Below are 9,651 nucleotides of genomic sequence, written 5' to 3' on the forward strand. Positions count from 1 at the left end.
GCACACCCTTATAACTTGAGTCCAAGTCTAAAAAAAATCGGAGTTACGTCAAACAGGTGGTAGATGTCATCAGAAATGTGTTTTAATTTCCTTCTTCCTCCCCCTTACCCACCAGAGGAGATTGGCTAATCAATGCTGTTTGTTACACCTGTGTTGAGTGTTTCTTGTGATCTAACCAGTGTCAAAAACAGTAAGGGGTTATACAGATTTTTTTTAAAGTGATGACGCACATTAATACACATTTCCGTAAAGGTGTCAGCAGCTAATTTTCAACTGTAGTAAAAGTGCAGGGCGTAGCTAGTAGTAATAGTAGTAATTCAATTCAATTCAATTGTATTTATAGTATTATATCATAACAAGAGTTATCTAAAAACACTTTACAGATAGAGTAGGTCTAGACCACGCTCTATAATTTACAAAGACCCAACAATTCCAATAATTCCCCCAAGAGCAAGCATTTAGTGCGACAGTGGTGAGGAAAAACTCCCTTTTAGGAAGAAACCTGGGACAGACCCAGACTTGGCAGGCGGTGTCTGACGGTGCCGGTTGGGGGTGTGATGAACAGTGGCAATAATAGTCACAATAAAGATAATGTAACAGTGACTAGAAATAGCAGTGCAGGGCGCAGCTATGAGTAATGGTAGTAACATTGCAGGGAGTAGCTAGTACTAATAGTAGTAAAAGTGCAGGGCGTAGCTAGTAGTAATAGTAGTAGTAGTGCAGGGCGGATAGATAGATAGATAGATAGATAGATAGATAGATAGATAGATAGATAGATAGATAGATAGATGGACTTAATCCCAAATTGGGAAATGACTCTGTGACAAACAGCAAGTAGCAAGTTACCAAGGACATACACAACTCACATACTCACGCACAAACCAAAAATACACGAAATATACTAGAAATAGTCAGTCGGGGTATCCATGATAGATAACAGTTTGTTCAGTGACCTCCTCTCCACCATAGGTTTCTGTCCAATGAGTTATTTAAGTTGGTTCATACAGATTGTTTAGAGTCTGTTAGCACTAAAGAGTTTGGTTAGTGTACTCTAACTTGCAGCAGTTTGCATGCCGTTTTTTTCTGAGGAATAGCCATGACCACTATTTCTCCACTATTTCTCAGACGGCTGTTCATCACTGCTTGCAGCTTTAATTACTTCTATATAGTTCAGATATATATATATATATATATATATATATATATATATATATATATATATATATATAGTTGTAACCACCAAATTTGGTGAAGCCCATTCAAAATGGGTGTTATGTCCCCAAATTGAAAAACTGTGCCTGTGTGTATCTGTGTGTGTGTGTGTGTGTGTGTGTGTGTGTGTGTGTGTGTGTGTGGGTGTGTATCTGTGTGTGTATGTGTGTGTGTGTGTGTGTGTGTGTCCCTTTCCATAAAGAAACAGTTGGTTCAGTGCTGTCATTACTGCGGTTTACGACTTCACACGGCAATTTACAGGAAACACGTTAAACTGCCGTGAATTGTCGGAAATTGACGTGGGCCTTTCTTGGCAGTTGTCCCCGCATCACCCCCCCTCCCCCTAATTCTAGGGGAGGCTTTAACATGTAAATGAAAATGCTGTGAGCTATACAAATGCAAATCAGGGTATCAGCAGGGGGAGTTTTACCCCAGGTGACATTTTTCTAAAAGGTATTAACTTCATTTTAAGAAAATCTCTTAAAATAGATCAGGCTCAGTATAGCCTAATTATAGACTCTTACATTTTAGCTTGAATTGATTAATTTAATGAAAGTATGCTAGATTAATTACTGTGTATGTCATTAGCAATGACCAATGTTATGTAAAAAAGATACACAAAACAATTTATTTCAACAATTAGTTTTAATCAGGCTTTGACGTAAAGGTAAAATGTGCATTCCATGCAAACAACATCACAGTCTCCTAGAGCTGAACCACTGTGCATAGTGGTATGACTACAGTGACCTTTCTTTGGTCTTGCTCATCCAACACTGTCTGGTGGAATGGAGACAGAGGCACCACTGTACAGTCTTCTAAGAGAAGTCTTTCTGCTGACACCACAACACCTGATGATCTGAAATACAGGACAACGCACCACAGACGTCTGCAAAATGGACCGAATTCAGACAGAATGCTGCCGGTTACAAACAGCCCTGAGGCGGCCGCGGCAAGCAGACAGTTGACGGTCCTGTAGGATTTGACTTCTCGTGAGCGTGGGATATTTGTTGTGTGTGCTGTATGTCTCCTATGCTTTTTACATAGTTTATTTCTGATTGCGATCGTGTTTTGTGTTAATAAAGCTCTATCTTTGAATAAACAGCACATTCCTGGCAAATCATTTTCCTTAGGATAACAATGACATGAATATACAACATAGCATATATGAAAAAAATTAAATAAATAAATAAAAAAACAACAAAATATCACAAGAGATTTTTCTTGTTTAAAAGTAGTGGTTTCATCCAATACTGAGTGAGGAAATTCAAGCCAGGACAGACATTCTCTGGCCAGGCGCGGTGACGCTGCTATTCATATGCTAATTTGAGCTATTCGCCGCATACGTCATGGTTCGTTTCGTAAATTGTCATTAACTAATTAAATTAGGGGGATTTCCAGGCATTTACGGGGACTAAAATCCCACTTTTCATGCAATGAATGCAACAGCATCATCTGATGTGTTCCTCATGTCAATCATACCAAGTTTAATTAGTAGAAACAAATTCCATAATTAATCTCCCACTCCTCTCAGACTCCGTCTGCTGTCACTCAGCAGTTAGGTGACTTTTCTAATCATTTGATCTCGGTCTAATGGAGACGAGAGAAGCTGTAAAGTCACATTCTGTTCTCCAGCTGATTTGTCTGACAGAAGGGTGTAACTTTGGGTTTAACATTCAGATCTCCAAATATGTAAAGAGGTCCAGGGACACACCCAAATAGACTGTTTCACACTCTCCGGTCTGACTTCCTGTTACCTTATACTTCTGGCTCTGTGCCTGTTTCTTCTTACAGACACTTAATCAAGTGTTGGTTTGTATTTTTGGGAATGAGGAAACATTAAAAACAGTTGACTTAACAAAGACGACAATAACGTCTTTACACAATGTCATGACAACCTTCAGTCTGGATGTATGTGGGGCCGATCAATATGTCTTTGTCAGCTCTTTTGATCAATTCTATTGAATCGTATATTCAGATTTATACCAAATTATCATTCCTCCTGATTCTCTCCCCTGAGTGGCTTCTTTTAATAATTTGGTGGATGGGTCAATAGACAACCACTGGAAGAACCTTTACATCATGTTTCCATCAAAGTATTTTTAAGTATCGCATTAGAAAATGTTGATGGCAAAATTTGAAAAAACTTCCAGGGAATTACACACACGCACGCACGCACGCACGCACGCACGCACGCACGCACGCACGCACACACACACACACACACAGACACACACACACACACACACACACACACACACACACACACACACACACACACACACAAAGACCGAAATAGAGAGAGAAAAGTGCTCTTTTAATTCATGGTGGGTAGGCATACATTATATAAAAGTTTAAGAAGCTAAAAAATTCAGCGAGTTATAGCCAGAATGAAGTCTGGAGGCTGAAAGTGTGATTTGGTCAAATAGCAGACAGATTATAATTAGATGACACAACTAACATTTTTGGCTAAAAGCATATATGGACTTTTATCTTCTTTACAGAAATATTGTACTTTTTACTTTAAACGTTCAATATGTAACTTTCTGCTGCTAGGGGTCTCTCAGTCAAAACAATGGATGGTAAACACAGACTTTTGATGACGTTGGGAAGTTGCGTGGAATTACGGGAGTTGTAGTTTTTATTGTTAAACACCTTCGCTGGTTAGAACGCATCTGTTCACGGACAAGTTTACCCATTCAAGTTTATCATTTATTAACTTGTATTCATGTCATTCTAATAAAATAGCTTTAGTCTCCCCAGCATAATTACGTTTTTCTTGATTTGATTTGTTTTGGTAGCTGGCCAGTTAGCTAGTTATTGAGCCAGCAAGCTACGATTTACCAGCAGCTAAAACCACACTATCACAATATATTTTACATATCAATGTCACCTTTTGGATGTTTTCAACACTGGGCGGACGGGGTTTGTTGTAACGCTAGGTAGCTACTCAACGAGACTGCGAGACGGGTGTGGGGGGGAATTCCCGGGGGGGGCTCCGGGACGGCGAGGACGTGCAATGGCCGTTGTCGGCAGCAGAACATCTCCCAGCTGCCCGGAATTATCTCCCCCTTCACTCTTCTGTAATCTTAACTTTTCGTTTTGGTGCTAAACCCAACTCTGGTTGATTTAGCTAACTGTAAAGACAGCTAAATGCGAAGGGGGAAGAAATTCAGCAGGGAGGAGATTTTCGGCACGAACACCGGTAGTGCTAACGGAGACGTAGCTAACGTTATGGATCGTCATTTTTCTGACTCGGTTGCCTAGGTCTGATATGGTCTGTTTCCTGACGCTTCATTAAACTGCCGTTAGCGTCGTTAGTACCCGGCACTGGAGTTAAGTGCTGGCCGGGTTCAGATTGCTGTAATGATAGTGTCTGGCTGATAGCTGAATGGGGGCTAACGGTAACTAGCTAGCTATATGTCCCGGGGCTGTTGTCAGCTCTCATCCCGAATGAGTCTCTCTGCACCGGGGGAGTGAGGCAGACAGACTGCCTGTGCTAGCTGACTAAATTAGCATTAGATTAATCGTCTTTCTATACAGCTAATGCTAACAATACTGGTGAACTCATTCGTGGTTTAGCTCAGTGCTGCTAACCGTGGTCGAAACAATCATACTAAAAATAACTTTATGAGCGTGTTGAACGCTGTTGTAACCCTATAATGTTACCCACCAAGCATTAGCATTAGCATTAGCTACTTGTCCACTAGCACATTGTAGTAACGTTAAGCTGGATCAAAATTGAAATGTATAAATAAATAAGACATCTTCTGTATATATGTGTGTATATATACGTTGCAAAGTAGCATGCAATCAATTACAAAATGATGCTGTGTGGCAAAAAAGCAGTATTACGGTTACGAGTATTTCTTTCTGTGGCGTATGTCAGTTAACTAGATGGTGAAAGGTTATATGACGCCACTGACAGCCGACTAAAGGAAACGTCCCGTGTCAGAAATAAAATAACAGATTTCTCTGGGTTTGAAATTTGGTGGAAACATTTGGGATAGTGTAAGAACACAACTCTTAAAAATATATAACATAGGTATGGTCATTTTTAGACATTTTAATGCAGAAATGTTACATATTGTATATTTAAATATATGGGAAATGGTTTACAGTGTAACTACATTTATGGAGACTTTTGTTTGCACAAATCAAAGAATTCTCTCATTTCCCGACACAATATCATTACACTCAGGACTGAGATACATTATAACTCTTTTTTTATTAGTCTTCAGAACAGCAGTTGAATATAAAGTCAAAGAAGGAGCAGCAGATATAATTGTCGCCTCCGCCCCCTACGTCCCCGCCTCCGACGACACCGACAAATCCGCCTCCGGCGACGTCTCCAATGCACACGTGGGCAATGATGTCGACCACGGCACCTCTGACTCTGACTGTGACTCCAGCCACGAATGCTCCGACCATGTAATGTCTGACACCCCCGGCGACTCCAAAGCATCCACCGCCTCCACCGCCGCCTCCACCTCCACCGCTGCCCCCGCCGCCCCTGCCGCCCCTGCCGCCCCAGCTGCAGCCTCCCCAGCTGTCGCCACAGCTGCTGCCGCCTCCCCCGCTGCCACCGCCACCTCTGCCACCTCTGCCACCTCTGCCACCTCGAACAACGCAAGGACCAGCCCCATGGAAAGATGGATGGATAGATAGAAGAATGGGTGGGTGGGTGGATGGATGGATGGATAGATAGAAGAATGGGTGGATGGATGGGTGGATGGATCTGAGAGAGGAAAACAGAAATATTTAGCATATATTATGAATCTATATTGTGAAAAATTAATGTATGTTTGTTTCCTCCGTTGAAACCTCCGTTAGTTCGGGGTCAGTCGACCTCGGAGGGTTTACACAATCAGAATCTAAATCTTTATGGACAAAATCAACAGGCTTTTACGTAGGGGATGGCAGATAAATGAGAGCTTGCTCCCATACTATTTTGCTTTCTTTCACCAACCAGCACAATGCCCCAAATGGTCCCAGAAAGCCTTAATAAAAGGGGACATTACTTCAACATCAGATTTAGAATTGGATAAGGAAAAGCAGCAAGGAAATGGATTAGAAAATGGGGAAAGAATTGCTCTTTAAAATTCCTCTTAAAAAGCTGTGTTCTTAATTTAATTAGTGAATTCATTTTTAATGAATTCAGTTTATTGGTGTGAATGCTGAAGGCATTCTACGTATTTATTTTTATTCTTCCGTACCACATTTTTTGCACATTAACTCCTTCCACATTTTTCAACATAGAAACTCCATTCAAACTTTAAAACGTTCCACATCTTTCATACATTCAGGGTTGGTATTCAACTTTCAAATCCCATTAATACTTTTTTAAAATATCCAGGCTTCTTTGAAGCTTAGAAAAAATGCCTTTCTGCCATTTTTACATTGGTGTGTATGGGATGGAATGCTCAAACTCAGAGGGCAGGGCCCAACTGACAGTGGAAAGAGCCAGACGCAAAATTCTCTTTACCTTGCGATACCATCTACAGTTTTAACTCGTCATACATTACTTTTATGTAAAAATGTAGGGAATCTTGTGCCCTTTCTAACAATGTGCTTTGGGAGGCAATATGACTTTCACTCGAGGCACAGTGAGCTTCCAAGTGAAGCCATGTCCACCAACTGCCACACTGTCTCCTGTACTAAATCCTACCAGAAATACAAGGAGAACAAGAGAAACAGGCCCTTTTCAGACAGCTACTCAACTCACATTTCTTACACAACACACACCATTCGTGCACAGGATGATCAGCAGGGTGTCATATCTCTCACAGTATTAAACATTAAGTGATAGGAGTTACGGTTTTCAAGCCAGAAGCAGGACTATCAAAGGTGTGCCAGAGCCTCATCATGGTGTTGAGGCCTGAGGTCAGTTAGTCCATCATGACGTCATGTTAGCTGCTTCTCCTCCTCTTCTCCTCTTCCTCCTCTTCTCCTCTTCCTATCTTACCATCCTCCTTTGTGTGTCTGTGTGTGTGTCTGTGTGTGTGTGTGTGCACATGGGTGTGCGTGCATGTATGAGTGTGTGTGTGCATTTGTACGTGTGTCCGTGTCAGTTGATTGAGATTACCTAATCTGACACATTTCCCACTTTTCAGACTCATTTATTCTCCTTTAGCTGCTTCGTCATCCAAATTGAAGCCAGCAATCCCATTTAGCATCATCTTAAAATTAACTACAAATATTAAATCATTATATTCCAAATATTTTAAACATTCTGGGTATTATTCAACTTTTCAAAGACATTCATACTAAATAAACCCATTCCAACTTTTTCAACTATTCTCACTACTTCACCTTCTTCTAACACAATTCAAGTCAGCAATCCAGTGTAGCATCAGCCTTTCAACATACAGCAATCACACCACAATTTCTTCAGAAATTGCATTCTCTAGTTTTGAAATGCTCTTTTTAATTTAGTAATTAATTAAAGTATTTTTGATGATGTATTTATTTACTGTTTTTTTTACTTTGAAACTGAAAAAGAAGTATTTAAGGGGGTAACTGGTGCTACAGATATTATTAATAGTTAATATAAACTAAACCATTACACACTATTTACAATACAGAAATATGAGTCAACTCTTTCTACAGTGTTAAGTTCGCAGCTCAATGCCAGACTCTGTCCCTAAATGTTTTCAGGAGCACCAGTAAGAATTACCACCGGAAGAAATATGATTTAAGATATTTTACAAAGACAAAGTTTCCACTCTTTCTTTTAGCTACCATCGAATTCACCAGGCTGCACAGATTTAAAAGATATTGACACTTTTAGAGGTTTTCCCAGATGTCATCTTACGTGAGGTTTAAGCATTAAAAGCGGGAGCGCGCACTGATACCGATTCAAAGAAATGTGGACTTCACATGAAACAGCTGTTACTATTTATTAAGCAAATTAAGCAAAAATGTAAAAAAAATACAAATAAGTTATTAAACAACGTCCCGTGAAACATTGATTCCTAAAAGTCTGCATTACTTCTTAAATGTTTTGTTTTTTAAGTCTGGTTCAAAATCTGAACTTACCTTTAGTTATTTGACGAACTTTAAAATTCTCTCTCTGCTGTCTCGCTCTGCTGATTGAAGGATTGATTGTGCGAGTGGAAACTGCAGCTGCACGAAGATAAGGACAAGGTGGTCTCTCTCTCTCTCTCTCTCTCTCTCTCTCTGTGTGTGTGTGTGCGTGTGTGTGTGTGTGTGTGTAAAAAAAAGTCAAAAAGAAATTCTTCTGTCAGACAACGGAATGTGACTTTGCAGCTTCTGTCGCCCCCACTTAGAGAAGTCACGTAACTGCTGAGTGGCAGCAGCTGGAGTCTGAGAGGAGTGGGAGAATAATTGTGGAATTTGATTAAACACATTTGAACTTGATATGATTGATATGAGGTGATGTGACAGTAGGGGGCGATGATTTCTCAGCTCTTCTCTCAGGGTGTGGACGTCTGCCTGTAAAGTCTGCAGCTGGTTGCTCTGGATGGTGGAGTGCTGGGTGAGATCCTCCATCACTCTGTGCAGGGCTAACCTCAGGGCCTGGTTGTCTTCCTCCAGCTCCTTCATGGCCTGGTACATCTCGTGGGTTTCAGCCTTCTGCTGTAGGATCAGACTGCTTGGCTCACTCACTGCTGGGTGTTGTTTCTCACTGTTGTTGTGAAGGCAGGTCAAGGTCTATTCTTTGAATTCCACAAACTCCCTCTCTAGGATGGAGAGTCCCTCTCTCACTACCTTCACACTGGTGAAGAGGTTGCACGCCTTGAAAAACCCAGTCTGCACTTAGACACAAAAACATGAGGAAATAAAGCCATGAACATATCACACTCACACACACAACCCCTTGAATTGAGGTCCTCTGGGAGAGTTTTTGGAGGAGCTGGATGACCTTCTTTCAAACATCCCTGAAACTGGCCCTCTGCTGGTACTTCTTGGCGACTTCAACATCCAGGCAGAGAAGTCAACTGCCTTTCTACACCTTCTCTCTTCTTTTGCCCTCTCACTCTCGCTTTCACCACCCACTCACAAAGCTGGCAACCACCTAGATCTCATCTTCACCAGAAACTGCTCTACATCCAACCTCACTGTTACTCCACTCCGTACCTCAGACCATTTCTTCATCTCTTACTCTCTCCCAAGCTCACAACCATATCTCAAGAGACACTATACCTGTCCGCCGTAACATCTGTTCACTCTCTCCTTCTTCTCTGGCGTCATGTACTTTATCAACCCTCCCTCCATCTGACTCTTTCTTACTCATGCCTCCCAATGCTGCCACAGACACTCTCCTCTATCCTCCTCTCTTGACTCTCTCTGCCCTCTTACTTCACGACAGGCTCACAAGTCCTTCCCAGCTCTGTGATTATCTGACTCAGTGCGTGCTGAAAGATCAACTATACAGGCAGCGGAAAGGAAATGGCGAAAATCTAAACACCCAGATGATCT

At 41.3% G+C, this 9,651-nt stretch overlaps 1 protein-coding gene across 1 annotated transcript in view; it reads right to left on the bottom strand.

The window, feature by feature from the left end:
• The window catches only part of LOC116036424 (bromodomain-containing protein DDB_G0280777-like), a 1,700,590-nt gene that overhangs the window by 1,151,690 nt on the left and 539,249 nt on the right, over window positions 1-9,651 (bottom strand). The window lies entirely within an intron of this gene.

Source organism: Sander lucioperca, chromosome 13, assembly GCF_008315115.2.
Source record: "Sander lucioperca isolate FBNREF2018 chromosome 13, SLUC_FBN_1.2, whole genome shotgun sequence".
Taxonomy (NCBI): domain Eukaryota; kingdom Metazoa; phylum Chordata; class Actinopteri; order Perciformes; family Percidae; genus Sander; species Sander lucioperca.